A 20,440-nucleotide genomic window follows, 5' to 3' on the forward strand; every position below is an offset into this window, starting at 1 on the left:
TACTAAGAATACCCTGGATAATTATTAAATTGGATTTGATCTAAGGAAGAAAAGGTCTTCTTGCTTTTCATTTTCTCTCTCCACATGTATGTATGTATGTATGTATGTGTATGTCTGTATGTTTTTATAAAAATATTTGAAACTTCGAACTCCTGAAATCCTAGACTCGGGTTCCTTGAACATGACTGTTTTCTGTTGAAAATTCTTTTCATGCCAATTCTATCTGACTAGTTTCAGCTCTTCGATAACCAGGAGTCTGTGATAGTTGATGTCATAGGGGTCTAGAATATTGGCATCTGACTTCAAACAAGAGATCAAAACTAATTTCCAGACAAGTTCCAAGTGTGTTCACTAACTGCTATAGAGAGCACTAAACATTCATGATTCATTTAACTGTGTCTACACCACATAGAATGAGTGGAGACTTGATACTTTTCTAGTCATTTATTATCCATCTATGCTGACAGATCCCATTAATCAGACTAGTTGGTTAATTGACAGATCTCCATTTTGCTTTTTGTTTATAGATAGTTCTGGTGTATAGATGCCAAACGTGGTATTCTATCATTGTGCACAATTCTTAAGATGACTTTGGTGAGTCTAAACACTGCCTAGGAGTTGTTTATCATGCTTGATTTAATACTCCTCCTGAAGCATGTATACTATTAATTTCTGCTTGAGAATTTCCAACAAAGCAAACATTTACACAAAGAGGGTGATTCCCTTCTGGCTGTAGGGATGGATCAAGACAGTGGTACCAAAATAGATATGACTGTGTCCAAGTTCCCGAGACTTTAATCACATTTAGTCACTGCATAAGTTGTGCTGGGAGGAAGGAAGATGTGGTGTCTCTCTATGGCTGCACGATATATCTTGTCAACTCTTCAACGAAGCTATGTACATGGCTGCAATAAAAGGGCTACCGTGTGTGTGTGTGTGTGTGTGTGTGTGTGTGTGTGTGTGTGTATTTGTATTTTTCCAACTTTATTTACCAGTTTTTAGTAGAAAGCCATATTTTGTGTATTTAAAAACATTGAGAATAGGGCAAGTCAAAAAAAAAAAAGATGTTAGGATAAAAGAAAGTTTCCCACAGGAATTACCAAGAATTTATCCCACAGAGGAAGTCCTTCTCAATTGCTTCTTGCTCATGGAAATATTTTCACCTGCCTTGCCAAGGCCTTGATGCTGATATCTGGAAGGTATTAAGCAATCCAGAAAGTTTATTCATCAACTTTGATTCATCTTAATAAGAGAGCTTAGAAATCAAAGTTATTTCCCTCCTTCCCGCAAAAAGTTCAGGATTTGTAATGCTAAATGGCTTGCTCCCTATTTAGAGCAAATACTTTAGTCAAATTTGATATTTTGACTCATAACCCACACATTAGAGCCAAACATGTCCTGCTATGAAAAATTAAGACTCTCTCGACACACAACTTGGCTCTGAATTTGAACCCAATTAACAACTTTTGTTTAAATTCTCCATTTGAAAAGTAAATTACAATACATTAGAATAAGTGTTTCTGATTCTCAAAGATATCACTGGATCCAGGGCAAAAAATCCTGTGCACGTTGGGCTTCCTCTCTGAAATCAGTGCCCTTCCTTAGGGCTTCTGAACCAATGGATCTGAATTTGAGGCTGGGGTAATGGCTGTGGTTGTTGCAAAACAAGAAGAGAAGGGAATTGAGTCTGTCTTACAGAGGCAGATCCTGGTCTAGTATGAAGAGCATCATTGACGCTTTGAATTGAACCTGAACTCTAACACCTCAGAAACTGCCACAGTTCTAACCATTAGAACCAAAAGATAATTGCCCAGATGGATGCACTGTGCATGATCTGCAATCATAGCATTTTGATAACTATAAATCAGCAATGCTAAAAATACTGCTTTTTTTTTAACTAAAATATTTGAGATCCAAGGAAAGAGCAGACTAATAGCTAACTCCTTCTAATAAAGGTAGGCTTCAAAGAAGTTACCCAATCAGACAATATGATGCCCAGTTTTCTGCAAGAAAAAAGGTCTCTCAAACTTAAAAGCAGAGTTTTTTTTCCACTGAAATCAAGAGAATCCTTTAGGTTATGGGGACATGATATTAATTATTTGGTGAACTTTAGATCTTGGCTATTTTTAGACTTACTTTTTCTGTATCTTTAAAAAAGTTTTCTAAATGGAGATGCTTTCATTTCTTGTAAATGTCAAAGCCACACTGCAGCCTGTCTGCCGTGTCCTCAGAGGTGCTTGCCCCCTGCTCATTTTCCCTGCAAGGTCAAGTTGACTTTTGAGGGCTGAAGCCAAGGGAAAGCAGGCCCTGGTTAGAAGCAGCTAGACTGTTAGTGGCAAAGTTACCATATGGCAGCAGGCCCCGCTTAGCAGGGAGGAAAAATAGGAAATCATGGATTGTAGGAATGAGTTTGAAGCCCATGGAATCTGGGAATCAAATGTATATTCATTGAGTAACTCAATGTTGTTTTCAGCACGAATACCTACTATGTGCCACACAGAATTCCATACTGTTTCTTACTGCCTTTGGCCTCATAGACTGTTATGCCTTGTGTCCTTCCTTCACCGCTACTAGCAGCAGCATGGTCTCATGGAAAGTAAGAGGGGTTCAAATAAGAGCCCCAAATTCATAATTGAGCACTGACCTTCACTTGTATGACCTTTGGCTCCTTAAATTACCTGAATCTGAGATTCCTGATTTATAACACAGGAATAAAAACACTGCCTATATTTATAATCATTGATATGCTTAATTTTAGTTAATGATTTTTTTCTGGAGTTTTTAGACATGAGAAAAATATTTAAGGGACATGGCAGCAGTAAAGAAGAAATAAACAGATGAAAGTTTGGAAAACAGTATTTGTGAGGGGAAACCAGAGTACAAACGTGGCACAGGCAGTTTGTGAACCAAGGTGGGTGGGATGGGTTGCCTGGGAAAGGATTTTAGAGGCATGCTGCTAAATGAGCCAGTTATATCCAGAACTGGTGTCCAGTCCTTTCTGCCCTGACCCCAACTTTATGTGGTTTGATTGATAATAAAGCAGTCATTTTGATCCTATTTACCAGGACCACCTGTAGCAAAACAGAGCCTATCCTTTGTGTTTGAGGTAGAGTAGGCCTATACTCTTGGTGAGAGGACAAGTGGTTTGAGTAGAATCATTGTTCCGCTCTGAGCTGGGAGATTTCTATCTAAGGCCCGGGTACCTGAATTAAAGTTGGGAAGTATGCAGCAAGGTACTCTTGAGCATGACCTTTTCTTTCTGCCAAGGCTGTGTGAGTGTTCATAAAACTGAGAAACAGGGTTAGATGGACAGACTCTTGGAAAGAGATCAATAAATGCCTTTTTTTCTTTTGCTAAATGCTTCCTTTTGCAATTTTTATCTCTTTGCATGTGCTATAATGCATCTTGATTTATTTTGAAAAAGTGAACATAGTCTACTTAGCTGGCCAGAGGTCCAGCTGAGAATAAACAGCAGCAATGTGTCAAGTCAGAGCAGTTGGCACCAAGCAAGCATGAAGTTACCTGAGGTGCACAGAGGCCGGTGAGGCGCAGAGTCTAAGGTCAGATAATCAGTAAGTGCTTGCTTTATAAATGGGGCTGAATTATGATCTCACCAAAGAATGTGTGCTCTGCTGCTTTATGTAGCCTTTTGGGGCGGGAGTTTAGGTGCAGCTTGCCACAAGATAGACATCTACAGGTACGATTTACCCCAATCAAGAAACACTAAAATTGTCTCATGTTGGCAGGCCAGGAGGGAGTGGAGATGATGGGATAGGAGGTAGACTGAATGAAGAGGAAGAGTGCATAAAGTGTGTAATCCTCATAGAGGAAACTGAAAGTTGATTGTGTCCAGATTGTTCTTGGACTGTTGGTTTATTCCAACAGTGATCGCAGCCAACTGCAAGAGTGACGTCCTTTATTGTGTGAGCCGGACTGGGTACTAGTTCACAAGTGGAAGTGTTGAGCTTAGATGGAAAGATATTCATCTGAAGGAACAGTGGGGAAGGTGGAGTACACAGTAAACATGCAGTTAGATGGGTAGACCACTGGATGGAGAATGAGAACATTCTCTTACTGTTAATGTTTTTCATGAATTGGGAAATGAGGCTATCAGCTGACAGTGAGAAGGTGGAAGGGTTGTTGGAGGTATGACTGGGGAGTGAGTCGCAGAAGGATCAAGGTTACTGGAGGTGAGGTGATGATCATGAGACATAAAGGCTGAGATAGGGGAAGGATTTTCTACAGGGATATGAAGATCACAAGAACTGTGAAAACACTGGTGATGAAGGGACAGAGGGAGCCACAAGCTAAACTCTTCAAGAAATGCCCCATGAGATGGATGTCGGTAGGTGACCACAGCAAGGAGGAGTATTGGGTACTATGATGTCAGAGGTTACTTTCAAATTGCTAGAAGTTTCTATTGATATGAGAAGAACAATGATTTGGAAGGATCATTAAGCACAAGAAAAACAACTAGTGAAACTGCTGGCCTTGTGGCGTAGCTATTTGAGAGAGAAAACATCACCCCCATGAGACGACTAAGGCTATAAGAGAAGCAATGTCCTCAAAGGAACTCAGGTTTCAGATACAGCAAGATGGTCAAGAGAGCATTTACATAAAATGTTTAGGATACCTGTGGATTTTGCTAATGACAGATTGGGAGTACCAGAGAACAAAGAGGAGTAAGAAAGATCAGAGTTGGCTGGGAAAGTAGGTCAAGTCAGGAGACAGACCAAGCCATATGGAAATGACCATGTGGGTGCTGAGGATTGATCTTGGGTCTTAGGAGATAAAAAGATCTTACGAGCATGTTTTTTTTTTGTAGCAAGGGAATGTGAGGGCTATGAAATTTAGCCTCATCATCATCATCATTATTAGACTGGTTCAGTACTTATTGCTTTGGGTAGAGCCTATATGAGATTTGTTCTGTTAGTGTAGGTTCTATCTCTCAGACCATGTTTATTCATATTGATCCACTAGACTTGAAAAAAATCTCAGAGGCATTTAGTTTATTCCTATGTGTTTTTTGGTCAGTTCTATTAAGGTATAATTTATATATAAAATTCACCCTTTTTAGTATATTTTTTCATGTGTTTTGACAAATGTGTACCCCACCAAATCAAGATCTGGAACAGTTTTGAAAGTCCCCCCAAATCACTCTTACCTACCTTCAGTGCCTGGACACCACTGATTTGCCTTTTGTTCCTATAATTTTGCCTTTTCTAGAATGACAATTAAATGGAATCATACAGTGTGAGGCCTTTTGAGTCTGGATTCTGACACCACGATACAGTTGAAATTCATTTTTCTTATCTGTATTAAAAATTTGTTTTTCTTGCTGAATTATATCTGTATTCCATTGTATGGATAAACACAGTGTATTTATGAATTCGCCAGCTGAAGGTTATTTGGGTTTTTACTAGTTTTTAGTGTTTGTGAGTACAGGCCACTATAAACATTCAGTTTTTCTGGGGACAGAAGTTTTCATTTTTCTTGGGTAAGAGTCATGAAGCAAGATTGTTAGATTTGTGTGGTTAAGTGCATACTTAATTCCTAGGAAACTGCCAAACAACTTTTCAAAGTGGCTGTGTCATTTCACATTACCACCCGCAATGCCTGAGAACTTCAGTTGTTCCACATCCTTGCTATGTTGTCTGTTTTTTCCTTTTTTTTTTTTTTTTTTTTACAATTTTTAATCAATGAGTGGGGTAGTGTTATCAGATTATGGTTTTAGTTGACATTTTCCTAATGACTAAATACTGAACATTCTTTCATGAGCTTATTTGCCATTTGTATATCTTCTTTGGTGAAATGTCTGTTCAGTTTTTTGGCCTACTTTTAAAATTACCTTCTTACCTTTTCAAGAGTTCTTTATACATATTCTAGATACAGATTCTTTATCTGACATCCCTTTAAAAACATTCTCCAGATCTTATTTTGCATAGCAGAAACTTTAGCATGGATTTATTTTTGGGCTCTCTGTTCTGTTCCATTGGTCATGTGGCTGTGTTTGTGTATGCAGTCGGGTCCACAATCAGTGGGCCTGTAACTACTGGAGGGTATGCGTGGGTGTGACCCCTCTGTGCTGGGTGGATGGGTCACCCTCTGGGACTGCGTGAAAAGGAGCTGATGGTGGGTAATGGGTTACTGCTTCTGGTTGTGCAGCTGCGTCAAGCGGTTGGCCTGCTACCCCAGGGCACAGGCCTGTCTTGTCAAAGCAGCTTTCCATGGCCTTGGGCTCCACCAGGGTGTCACAACCCCCCATCTAGATCCTGAAGCTCCTAAAACTTTTATCCACAGATGGTTGAGAAATCAGTGCTTCTGGGATGAGAATTGGGCTGATGGCTGTTCTGCCATCTTGTTGATGTCATTCTCTGACATGTCTTTCAGTAATACCTTATTTAGGTCAATTGGTTGTATTTATTTTCTTAACAGTATATTTGGAAGAGTAGAAGCTTTATATTTTGATAAATCTAATTTCTAAATTTTTTAAAAATGGACCATGCTTTTGGTTTTGTATCTAGCAAATCACTGCCTAGCCTAAGATCACAAATGTTTTCTCCTAGGTATTTTATAAAAATTTACATTTAAGTCTATGATCCATTTTATGTTAATTTTTGTTTATAATACAAGATAAGGGTGAAGGATTGTTTTTTTTTTTATTATTATACTTTAGGTTTTAGGGTACATGTGCACAATGTGCAGGTTTGTTACATATGTATCCATGTGCCATGTTGATTTCCTGCACCCATTAGCTCATCATTTAGCATTAGGTATATCTCCTAATGCTGTCCCCGCCCCCCCCCACCCCCCACCCCACAACAGTACCCGGAATGTGATGTTCCCCTTCCTGTGTCCATGAGTTCTCATTGTTCAATTCCCACCTATGAGTGAGAACATGCGGTGTTTGGTTTTTTGTCCTTGCGATAGTTTACTGAGACTGATGTTTTCCAGTTTCATCTATGTCCCTACAAAGGACACGAACTCATCATTTTTTATGGCTGCATAGTATTCCATGGTGTATATGTGCCACATTTTCTTAATCCAGTCTATTGTTGTTGGACATTTGGGTTGGTTCCAAGTCTTTGCTATTGTGAATAGTGCCGCAATAAACATACGTGTGCATGTGTCTTTATAGCAGCATGATTTATACTCCTTTGGGTATATACCCAGTAATGGGATGGCTGGGTCAAATGGTATTTCTAGTTCCAGATCCCTGCGGAATCGCCACACTGACTTCCACAATGGTTGAACTAGTTTACAGTCCCACCAACAGTGTAAAAGTGTTCCTATTTCTCCACATCCTCTCCCGCACCTGTTGTTTCCTGATTTTTTTAATGATGGCCATTCTAACTGGTGTGAGATGGTATCTCACTGTGGTTTTGATTTGCATTTCTCTGATGGCCAGTGATGATGAGCATTTCTTCATGTGTTTTCTGGCTGCATAAATGTCTTCTTTTGAGAAGTGTCTGTTCATGTCCTTTGCCCACTTTTTGATGGGGTTGTTTGTTTTTTTCTTGTAAATTTGTTTGAGTTCATTGTAGATTCTGGATATTAAAACAAGAAATGCGGAAAGGATTCCCTATTTAATAAATGGTGCTGGGAAAACTGGCTAGCCATATGTAGAAAGCTGCAACTGGATCCCTTCCTTACACCTTATACAAAAATTAATTCAAGATGGATTAAAGACTTAAATGTTAGACCTAAAACCATTAAAATCCTACAAGAAAACCTAGGCAATACCATTCAGGCCATAGGCATGGGCAAGGACTTCATGTCTAAAACACCAAAAGCAATGGCAACAAAAGCCAAAATTGACAAATGGGATCTCATTAAACTAAAGAGCTTCTGCACAGCAAAAGAAACTCCCATCAGAGTGAACAGGCAACCTACAGAATGGGAGAAAATTTTTGCAACCTACCCATCTGACGAAGGATTGTTTTTTATTTTTGCATATTGATATCCAATTTTTCCAGTGCCATCTGTTGAAAAAACTATTCCTGCATGCTCAAATTTCCTTTGCACCTTTGGCAAAAAAACTAATTGACCATATTTGTTTTGGTAAAATACTGTTTTGTTCCATTGATTTATGTTTCTATTCTATGTTAATACCATACTTTCTTGATTACTGCTTTATAGAAAGTCTTGAAATCAGGCAGTATGAGCTTCACTTTTTTCTTTTTCAATTTTTTTGGGGCTATTCTAATTCCCTTGTCTTTAATTTTATTTAATAAACAGGCATGCATATTAAAGAAAAAATAAAATTACTTTTTAAATTATTTAACATCAGTAAAAGGAAAGAAGTTCCCTCTTATTTCTAGTTGGCAGAGAGTTTTTAGTATTGTGGATGTTGAGTTATATGATTTCTCTGCATTTATCAAGATAATGTGTTTTTCTTTTTAAGACTGTTCATACAGTAAATTATGTTGATTTCCCCCCCCAATATTGAACAGCTTTTTATTCCTGGTTTAAACCCACTTGGTTGTGATGTATTATCTTTTGTATATAGTGCTTGATTCAATTTTTAAGATTTTATTGAGAATTTTTGCCTCTATGTTGATGAAGAATATCGGTCTGTAGTTTTCTATTCACTATAATTCTTTCATCTAGGTTTGGTGTCATGGTAATGCCGGTCTCACAAAATGAGACGGAAAGTGTTCGCCTCTCTTCTTGTTTTCTAAGATTTTATAGATAATTCATATTTCTTCCTTAAGTTATTGGTAGAATTTGCTATGAATACATCTTGTCTTGGAATTTTCCTTGTTGGAAAGTTTATTTCAATTTCTTTGAGATAGACAGTTGTTTACATTATGTATTTCTTCTTGAGTAAGCTTTGGTAATTAGTGTTTTTCAAGAAATGTGTTCACCACTTCTGAGTTGTTGAAATATTGGTGTTTGTAATTGTATCTCCTCTCCCTCTCTTTTTTCCTATAATTCTGCTTAGAGGTTTATCAGTTTTTCCCAGCTTTTGGCTAAATTGATTTTTTTCTCCATATTTTTCTTTAAAAAATTGTATTGGTTTTTCTCTTCTCATCATTCTTATATCCTTCCTCCTGCTTGTTTTGGGTTTAATTTGCTACTTTTTTTGTTTTTGTTATGGTGTAAGTTTAGATAATTGATTTAAGCCCTTTCTTTTCCTTTTTTCCCATTTTTATCTTTTTTGAAAATTAATGTATCATAGTTGTACATATTTTGAGGGTCATTTCTTCTCTTCAGTATATTTAAGAGGCTATACTTTTTCCTTGACTCACTGCTTTTGCTGCTTTCCACAAATCTTTTTATATTGTATTTTTACTTTATTTCAAAGAAAAATATTTTCTAATTTCCTTTTTGACTCTTTAATTCATGAGTTACATATAATTCTGCTGCTTAATTTCCAAATAAGTGAGAATTTCTAATATGTTTTTGTTATCAATTTCTTGATTAATTTTTTTAGTATCATAGAACATAGTTTGTATGATTTTACATACAAAGATTTGAGATGATACAAAGGTTGAGATTTACTTCATGGTCCAGAATGAGACCTATCTTGTTGAATGTTCCTTGTGCAAAAGAATGGGTGCTGTTGGGTGGTTTTTGTAAATACCAGTGAGCTCACAGAAGTTGTTTGCTAGCTTTGCTAAGGTTCTATAGACTTACTGGTTCCCTTTCTATTTGTTTTATTACAGAAAAAGGAAGAGAAAAGTATTTAAGTTTCCAACTGTAATGTTGGATTTGTCCATTTCTACTTCCGGGTCTCCTCTTTCATTTTGCTTGTCATATCTTTGTCATTAGGCACCCCTGCCTTTGCATTGTTATGTCTTTTGTGCATTGACCCGTTTGACATTATATAATATTACTTTTTCCCTAAAAATATTCCTTGTTCTGAAATCCACATTGTGTGACATTAACATAGTCACTGCAACTTTTTTTGGATTAGTGTTTTTGGATAGTAAATCTTTCCCCATAAACTTATTTTTACCTTTTTTGTCATTAGAATTAAAATGAGCTTATTGTCAATTGAATACATTTGCATCTTGTTCTTTTTCTTTTTAAATCTATCTTTATTTTATAATTAGTTTGTATTGACCATTTCAATATAATTGTAATATAATTACCATTATGGTTGGATTAAAACATACAATCTTGCTGTTTTCTACTCTATATTCTCTTTTTCTTTTATTATATATTTTGAATTAAGTATTTTTCATTTCCATTTTATTTCCACTATTGACATTATTTGTTTCATTATTCATTATATGTTTCAATATTATTTCCACTATTGGCTTTCTAAAAATGTTTTTCATCTCATTGGCTAGCATTTGCCATATATATCTCTAATTAATTTCAGTCTACCTTCATATAGTCTACCTCTTCATGAATAGTGTAAGAACTTTACAGCAGTATATTTCCAACTCCACCCTCCCAGACTTTGAGCTCACGTTGCTATAGATTTTGCTTTTATATGTCCTCTACATATACAATAAATGTGTATTACTGTTGCTTTCAAAAGTCAATTTTCTTTTAGAGTAATTAAAATGGGAAAAAGCCTTTTGTTCATCTTCATTTTAACCAGTTTCAAAGATCTTTAATTCTTTGTATAAATCCAAGCTTCTGACTTGTATCATTTTCTTCCTGCCTGAAGAACTTTGTTTGTTTATAGTACATGGCTGTTGGTAATGAATTTTCTTTTTTGTATGAAAGTCTTTAATATGCCTTCTGTTTTGAAGGCTATTTTCATTGAGTATAGAATTCTCAGTTGCAAGGATTTTTTCCTCCTGGGCTCAAGTGATCCTCCCACCTCAGCCCCCCAAGTAGCTAGAACTACAGGCGCATACTACCAGGCCTGGCTAATTTTCTTTTTTAAAAAATTTTTGTAGAGAGAGGGTTTCGCCATGTTGCCCAGGCTAGTCTTGATCCCCTGGACTCAAGTGATCTACCCGCCTCAGCCTCCCAAAGTGCTTGGGACTATAGGCGTCAGCCACCACACTCAGCCTTAGATTCTTCCTCCCTCTTCTATCATGTCTTCTTATTCTAGTACTTTCTAATGAGAAATCTATTGTCAATTTTACCTTTCTGTAAACTTACCTTTAAGTAATGTGCCTTTTCTCTATGGCTGTTTTTAAGATTTTCTTTTTCTTTTTACTTTTCCCCACCTTATATATGATGCATGTGTGTGTGTGTGTGTGTGTGTGTGTGTGTGCTTGTCATAAACCTCTGAGCTTCTGGGACTTATGATTTGATGCTTTATTAATATTTTTGGAAAATTCTTGACCACTATTTCTTCAAATATTTATTTTGTCCTATTCTCTCTCTCATCTCTTGGGATTTCAACTGGTGTTGCTAGACCATTTGGTACATAGCCCATTGTCTTAGTCCATTTGTGCTGCCATAACAGAATACCAAAGACTGGCTAATTTATAAAGAACAGAAATTTCTCACAGTTCCAGAAGGTGGAAGTCCAAGGTAAAGAGAATGGCATGTGGCGTCTGAGGGCTACATCCTCCTGAGGGAGGGAATGCTGTGCCCTGTGTGGTGGGAGGTGGAAGGGCAACAGAGGAACAAACTCCCTCCATTAAACCCTTTTATAAGGGCGGGTGATCTCATTCATGAGGGAGAAGCTTTTGTGGCCTAATCACCTAAAAGGCCCCACCTCTTAATACTATCACACTGGAAACAGCTTAATTTGGGAGGGAATCCATTCAGATCATAGCACCCTTGTACAGTCTCTCCTGTTGCAGCCACTATCCTTCTCTCTGTGTTTCAGTTTGGGTAATTTCTGTTGACCTATTCTCAAGTTTACTGACTTTTTTTTTTTTTTCCTTCAGCACTGTGTCTACCTAAGTGACAATTCAGGGCATTCTTCATTTCTGTTTCTTTGTACTTGTTTCTAGACTTTCCATTTGACTCTTTTCATTTTTATCTCTTACGAAATTCAACGTCTGTTCATGCATGTTGGCTACTTTTTTGGCTAGAGTTTTTAACATGTCATATTAATTTTAAATTTGCTATCTTATGGCTCATTATACAGGCCATCTCTGGCTTTGTTCATTGTTTTTTCTCTTATAAGTGTGTTGTTTTGTCCTTGTTTGTGTGTGCCTCATAATTTTTCACTGAATGCCAGATACGTGTAGAACAGTAGAGCAAGAAACTAGTATTTATGCCTGGAATGGGCACACCCATCTCTGCTAGGCTGTCATTGTGGGGTATTAGGTCATTCTACGAAAAAGTTGAGCCAGATTTGGGTTATGTTTTTACTACGGGTTTATTCACTGTATCTCTGACTTCAAATTCCTCCATCATTACCTTGTGTTCAGGGTGGGGTCTGCCACTCGGTTTTTATTATTATTATTGTACCACCCTCATCATTAGACCTTCTCTGTGCACCCGTATTTTGGAGATAGTTTGTCTCTATTCTTATCACTGCCACAGTGATAGGCTGCTATTGCCTATCATTTAGCTTCTGCTATTCTAGTAGGGAGAGGGGCTCTGTTTTATTATTAAATAATCATGGAGAAGAATGAGATGGTACAGATTTCCCTTCTATCTGAAATTTCCAGAAGTTCTATATTCTCATAGTAGCCTACACTTAGACTTTAAGAATGTATTAAATTTTAATGGAACATGTCTTACTTACTTGTATGGCAGGCAGCCCTGTCTTCCTTCTGCTCCCATTAGTAAGTCCATGCTCATATTCTCTTTCTTCTTGAAGATACCTGTCTTTTCTTAGGTCATAGGTATCTAATTAGCCTAAAACTTCACTTCTCTAGGTTCAAGAAAAATTAAGATTTGTAGTATAGCTAGCTTTTTCTGATTGATAGGGTAGGAGTGACATTCTTTCCTCATTTGCACATCCCAGCAGAAACCAAAGTCAGCATAAGCTTTTAAGTAAAATATTCATAGCATTTCACTTTTATTCATACCAGAATGGATGCTGAAACATTTTGATCTTAACTATTTGATATTGATTCTGGTAAAAAATAGAGCTGGGCTTATAGAGCTCTGAGCCCAGCTTGCACAATTCCCGAAAGGATCCAACTGTATATTCTACAGACGATGATTCTACATGAAAGAACCACATCCTTGGGCACTGAGTTGGCCTTCATAGTCATTTATTGCCATACTACAAGCATAATGAGTCACAGGCACACTTCTAAATATATCAACAGCTCTGCAAAGTGTTTCAGGGGCACATCCATCAATTATGGTCATGGGAAAGGTCACAATAGTACAGGCTTTCATCATAATTCAGCTCTTCCTCCCCAGTTTGCCTTGGGTGTGTTGAAATACTGTGATTGTTCAGTTAGAGGCATTGTTCATTTTTGAGGACTAACTGGAAATGAGTAAAATATCTGAGGGAGGCCATCCCATTTGAAGTCTTATTGCCTCATTCAAAAGCTTTTTTGTGTAATAAAAGTATCTCAAAAACTCTTCTGTGAGATTCACCAACCTCGTTCCTTATAAGCCATTGATTATAATCCATAATTTCAATGGAAGAAAAGATCCACTGTGAACTTGGATGCTAGCCCTTTTCACTGAATTCCCCTCTTACACTCCTGTTAATAACAAAAGCAGTGTAGTTCTCAGTGCTGTGGCTCTTCTGTCCAGCACAGTGGGTATTTCTGAAAGTGTAACTCCATCAGCATCAAACAGTCCATGGAGTCCTCTGACATTTTAATGTAGCTATAAAATAGGGTACAATCTTACAGAAAGCTACTCTGGAAATTAGCCTTGGATAAGAGAAAATTGTTCTGAATCCTGTTCCCTTGAATAGTGTTCTTTTTTTTTTTTTTTAATACCAAAAGCAATGATCCTGGCAATATTCCACAGCCTGTACAAATAAAATTAGATATCAGGAATCAGAAAATCAGAAAACATTTCAAAATTAAAAGATCTAAAGCCAACACTCTTAACCGGAATTTTTAAGCCAGAATATTTTAGTTTCCCTTTGGTGAACAGTAATTTAAAGCAGTTCAAGCTTTCCTTTGCTAACTTTTAAAAGTTGTGTAGATTTTTCAAACCTCAAGATTATTCATCTAAATAATTGTAGGAACCTGTTACTATGTTCTGCCCACATTATGGCATATCAGTGTTTCCTTGGAAATTAAAGGTCATATTTTCCCCATATTATATAGATTCAGAATGAATTCCAAAACGAAGTCACACCTCTTTTTTGTCTGCTTACAATTTGAAACTCATGTGCTTTCCTATCCAATTAATATGGAGGGTTTATTTTAGCGGTACTTCATCACTTCTTATTATTCGTTCTCCATGTATTTATATTAACAATGAATGGTGAAATAGTTAAACTACTAAGTTTATGATCACCCACAGCCCTGTGAAGGTCTGGAACCACATCATAAAAGTCTTTTGACACAAAAGTAGAACATATTTATTTTGGAAGAGAAACAACATTAGTGGAGATTTGGATATATTTTTGTTTGTACTAGAACTAAATTAATCAAGCCAGAAAAGATTGCCTAGCAACATCTGACATTAAAAGATTCCATAACAAAAAATAAACCACATGAAGGATAAGATAGAAGACAGCCCAAATCTCATCCAGATAAGAGTCATACTCTGTAAATGGAGCTGCCTTTAACCCTAAAGAGAAAAAGTAGAAAAGAAATTAGAGTTAAATACAGAGGAAGAACTAAGTTAACATAAACTAATATATATTGAGTACCTACTAGATTTCAGATCCTGCACCAGGACATGGCATACATCTCATTTAATCTTAAAATACTGATGATCTCCATTTATAGAGAAGCAAGGCAATATAGTTAAATACCACTTAACCCATAAAGCCTGACATCTATTTAGATTCTTGCTAGATTCTTATCCCTTACAGAAACCTAGACAAATTCTTGCTAGATTCTTATCCCTTACAGAAACCTAGACAAATTTATCTTCAAATTGTAGCCAGAAAGTAGTATGTTTTGAAAAAACATAACTTTATAGGTTTGAAATCGTTTCTCAGAAAGTTAACTAGAATATTCAACTTTTCAAACTTTCTGATTAAATGAGTTCTTGTTGCTGAAACAGACACATACACAGTGTGCCCGCATCAAGGCAGAATTCTATGGAGGTAGCACTGATAGGCAAAGCTGGCCAGGGCTACTGCCACTTTAGAGGGGAGGATGGTTCTGATGGTAAGAACCAAGAATTGATGGTTAGTGCTAGGTTTGGAGACTCTTCCAAAACTGTAAATCTTTTAAATGACAGAATTAAAGTTTTTTTATTTGTTCTGAAAAAGCTGGAGAGAGAGAGAGTGAGAGGGTGTCTAATATCAAGTTATAGTAGAGGAAAGAAGACACCAGCTAAAAATAATTCTTAAGATGTAACACTCTACCAGAGCAGAGGGTCAAAGGATATGTTATCAATGGATTCATACATATGCTTGTTTTGATAGTAGATAGAAACACTGAAGTGGTGACATGTGATCAACCATCTGGTGATTTGCATGGTTTAGACATTTATGTGGCTTTCTTATTTGGCTACTTTTTTAGTATGGGTATCTATGTTTGTGCATATGTGTGTTTTTTTCTTTTTCTTTTTCTTCCTTTATGCCATGGTCCAAGCCACTCGGCAGCCTGCTGATTTCTACCTCAGTGTTCTCAAGGGGCTACAAGGCTCAGACCCAATTAAGAAGGAGCAGAGAAGCCTGTAAAGTAAAACCTTCCAGGGACCTGACTCTTCCCCACTACTCCATCTTCTTTCCTAAAATCACTGTTTTCTTTAGAGTGAGCAGAACTAGGCTTTCCTTTAGGCTCTTTTTCCAATCTACACAGAGCTGTCAAGGTCACATTAAATTAATAAAACAGTTCATTTTTTTAAAGTTACATTATCTAGGCTAGAAAGAAAAATCAGAATGAGATACAAGTGGGATCTAGAAAAGCTTAATGAGTTTAATTCTACTCTTCAAACTTGGCAGGGAGAAACGTTGGCTTTCTTGGCAGAAAAGGTGAGCATTCTCTCTGTTCATCACCATATTAACACTTTAAGAAAGAGCAGGTGAATAAGTTGGCTCCCCTGAGAATCACTCGGCCTTACTTCTAACGGTATTGTGAAAACATCTATTCTCTTTCCTGAATCTTTTCAGCACCAATCTTTCTTCCTTCATCCCTCTGCGCTTTCTCCCCTGAAAAACACAACAGAAGACATATCCTCCCAAGGTAGGACAATCTACCCTGGGGCAGTGGGCTCAAAGACACAGTAATCCTTCTTCCTGTTTCACTAGGAGTTACACATATGCTCCCCTAGCAAGCTTCCCAGTGTGTTGGTAGGGACTAACCTTAAGGAGTCTGTAATTCTCAAAGGCACCTTAAGAAATATCATTTGGGAATTTTCAAGGTTATGTCTAAGAGAAATATCATAGTTCTGATATTCTTCTAGCATCTCTCAAAAAATTACATGAATCTAAAACACACATCCTGATGGATAATAAAAAGTATTTTTACATTTATATGGGATTATAAGTAAAAACAGTTTTCTGTAATGAGAAATCCAAAAGCATTTTGCCTTAGAAGAACAACACTGGAAGGGATTTAATCCTGTCGTTTAAGAATCCTGGGTTTCGAAGATTACTCAGGAAGGCATCATCACAGCTCATTATAGCTGACTTGAGTAGAAACTTGAATATTTTGAAGTAAATGTTTTTTATGTGGAAAATGTTTTGGAAGACTTACCTTTAGACAGAGTTTCTGGCTACAACGGTTGATTTCTATTGAGCCTTTTGAGAAAGACTTATTTACAGCCAAACTAGCTGTATAACAGTGTTTGGGCCAGGCAGTGGAGAATAGGAAACTAGGCGAAGTTTGATTGTATCCTTGGCTACTGCTTTGTGCACTCTTTTGCTACCCTTTCTTAGCAGCACATTCTCAATACTCAAAGAACTTCACCTTGAAGTGCCACAGAAAAAGCTTATTGGTAACATGATCCTACGGGGTCTGTGAGTCCCAAGGATCTCTTCCAAGTCAGGAATGGGACCTCCTTCATTCGGGCCTGCTTCTTCAAATGGCTTTATTACCAACTAAAGATTTCTCTGAAAATATATATATATATGTGTGTGTGTGTGTGTGTGCGTGTGTGTGTGTGTACATTTGAGGCCTGGTAAATGTGGGGAAATGGAATGGTTCCTGTGTTTTTCAGAACCATATGTTTCCTAAGTGACTATTGCTTATTTTCTTTCCACATTCTTCACACACAAACACCCCTGTTGAGTGTATTTGTTAAGCAGAGTACCACAGGAATGTTGGTTTTCTGTTTACTTGTTCCAAATTGACTAGGGGCAAATTCCACCTGGAATCCTAAGTTTTCAAACAATCCTGAGCAGCTAGGCCAATGGCTTGGCGAGGGGGACATGCATAACAGGGAAGATCCATTCTCCATGTATGCCAACCTTCCTTAATCCCTGCAGTGAACGCTCAGTATTGTGGGGTAGGGGAGCCCTCTTTTTAGAAAATTTCGATAATTATATTGCAATCCTTAGTCATTGACTATCCTTTGCTTTGGAAGTAGACACTGTTCTGTAGATGCTGGAGGCCCATTTAGTGATGCTTAAAAAGACTGCTGTCTTTGTTCTTCATGATAAAAGGAATGCAAGTTCAACTCGAAAAATATCAATGAATGCAAACAAACCTATAATCTTACCACCCCAAATAATTTTAATACATTTTGGTGAATATCCTTTCAGTCCTTTTTTAAAAAGTTATTATGCATATGTGTGTATAAAAGACGTGCTAGGTAGGAGAGGAGGAGGGAGCCGGGAGGGAAGTGGGCAGGCCTATTTGTCATAGTGCTTTGGAGCTTTCTCCTTTCATCTTTTAGCTCATTGTGGACATTTTCTCATGACAATAAATATTCCTCTGTTAAAGTGATTCTCAACCAGATACAATTTTCACTGTCAGAGAACATTAGGTAACATCCGAAACCTTTTTTTTTTTGTTGTTGCTACTGACATCTACTAGATGCTAGGGATATACTGCTAAACATCCTACAACGCACAGGACAGTCCCCCATAAGAAAGAATTACATAGTCTAAACGTCAATAATGCTAGACTTTGCCATGGCAGATGAGCAGAAAGCAAAATGATATGACCTGAGTTTACATATAGGCATTTGTCAGGCCCAAATCTAAACCATCAGATTAAAAGGAAATAATATCTATAAGGGTTTAGCATACAACCTGGAATATAATAAGGGCTCTATACATTTTAGCTATTATTTAGGCTTAGAACCAACAAGTCTTCCAACTTTGCAGAATTCCCTCTCTGTTACGTCCTGCAGCGAGTCCAGTGTGGACATCTCTTCACTATGTCCTTGGTAATTGATTATCATTTTGGTCATGACAACTCTGGTCAGAGCCTGAATTGCTATGCTCGGGATCATGCCACCAATCCAATATGTGCAGCTGAACTCAAACAACATTGACAACGAAACAACCAACTTTTTAGAAAAGGCATTCTCCTGTAACAGCACATTATATATACATATATTTCTCCCCCCCAAATGACCAGGTGAATATAGATAAGGCTGTCCTTCTTCAAATCAGTCATATTTTTAATTATTCTTCAAATTATTTTGTATTAGAGTCTGATCCTTTTTCTTTCTCTTCATCAGAAGCCAGGAATAGGTTTGTTGTATTGATACAGAAAATTCATTTTGGTATTCAACTTTTTGCATGCAGTGTTCATATTTTTGGAAGGGTCTCTTGATCTGTGCTTAGATGTCTGTAAAGCACCTTTTTATTTGCTTGGAAGGAAATACACATGCTTCCAATTTCCATTAACCTCACATCTCTCCAGGGAATGTCTTATGCCTTTTTCATCTCTATACCCAGTGCCTACCACGGTGCCTGATCATAGGTGCTTAACACACATTTATTGAATCAAATTGAATATGATACATTTCCCAGCATCTGAAATATCAAGTATTATAAAAGGTTAAATAAAACTGAAGAGCAATAGTTGTTGCTTTACTTTTCCTTAGCTTATTGAGTCAATCTTTCCTTCCTTTTTCCCTCCCTTTCTTTTCTGAGTTCCTTGTATTTCTGCGGCTAGGCAGGCAGTGGGATATATTAAAAAAAAATCAGAATATCCAATCCTTTGACCATCTTAAACTTAACCAGTTGTGTTTACATATGATCTTTTCCGAGATCCTTTTTAAAATACTGTAAAGTGGGAGGTACCACATTTTAGTGTTGTATGTTGTTTTTCCTTAAAGGACCAGAAAGTACTGACCACACACAGACAGATTTTCTCTGTGTTATGCTGTAAAGTAGATCACTATTGCTGTTTTCAGAAAATGAAGCTAGTCTAATTCCAAAGAGTTCAAATTGTCATCAGAAATATTGCATTGCCTAATCTCACACAATAAACAACAAGGTTCACTTTACACTTTACACCCAGAGATTCTTGGGAGGGTGGTAGTGTTCGTTTGAAGCAGCTCTTCTAGAGATGCTAGTAGTATCCATAAGTCACCAGAAAATTAGTTGCTAGTTGCATTTCTGAGAAAGTTAAGTCAGAGTCTTGAACCCCACCAAATTCTCTATCCATTGCCTAAAGGCAAAGCACTTAGAGCCTGTTTGGCATAGTATCAGCACTGTACAATTGTTAGCTTTTTATGGAATAATAGCAGGCATGCTGGTCTTGTTTATTCTCTTATGAAGGAAATGCTTTCACATTTTCCCATCAAGCACCATGTTTACCATAGGCTTCTGTAGAAATATTTTATTAGGTTCCTTTCTATTCTGAGTTTTCCAGGAATTTCTTTAAAAATCATGAATAGGTACTAAATTTCATCTAATACTTTTTCTCTACCTGTTGAAATGATTGTATAATTTCTCTCCCATAATCTGTTAATGTGTTGAATCACTGATTTTATTATACTAACTTTCCATTCTTGAGATAAAACCAAATTAGTCAACATGTTTTGCCTTTTGTATTTATTACTAGATTTGGTTTGCTAGAATTCCATTTTGGTGCATCTATATTCAGAATGAATTTGACTGTAATTTTCCTTTCACTTAGAAACCTCAGGTTTTAGGATCAAGTTTTTACTACTAGATTCAGAAAATAAGTTGTGAAGTATTCCTTGTTTTTCTATTTTCTCTATTAATGTTTCTAGGGTTAATATTATGTGGACCTTAAAGTGATCGGTAGACCTTGTGTGTCATGTCATTTAGTCTTTGTGTTTTTTTGTAGAATTATTATAAACTGATCAATTTTATTAACTTTTGTGTTTCAGTATCTTTTTGCATTTCTCTTTGAATTGATTTTGTTAAATTATTAAAAAATTTATTCATTTTAGCTAAGTTTTCAAATTTAGTGATATAAAGTTGTTCAGACTCCTCTTTTAATCTTTGCCATTGTGTCTCTCATTTCATTTCTAATGTTTGTGAATTTCCCCTGGTTGTCTTGTTCAATCTTACTGGAGTCTGTCTTTTTTTTTTTTTTTTTTT

This window comes from Hylobates moloch, unplaced genomic scaffold (genome assembly GCF_009828535.3).
Source record: "Hylobates moloch isolate HMO894 unplaced genomic scaffold, HMol_V3 SCAFFOLD_1, whole genome shotgun sequence".
Classification (NCBI taxonomy): Eukaryota; Metazoa; Chordata; class Mammalia; order Primates; family Hylobatidae; genus Hylobates; species Hylobates moloch.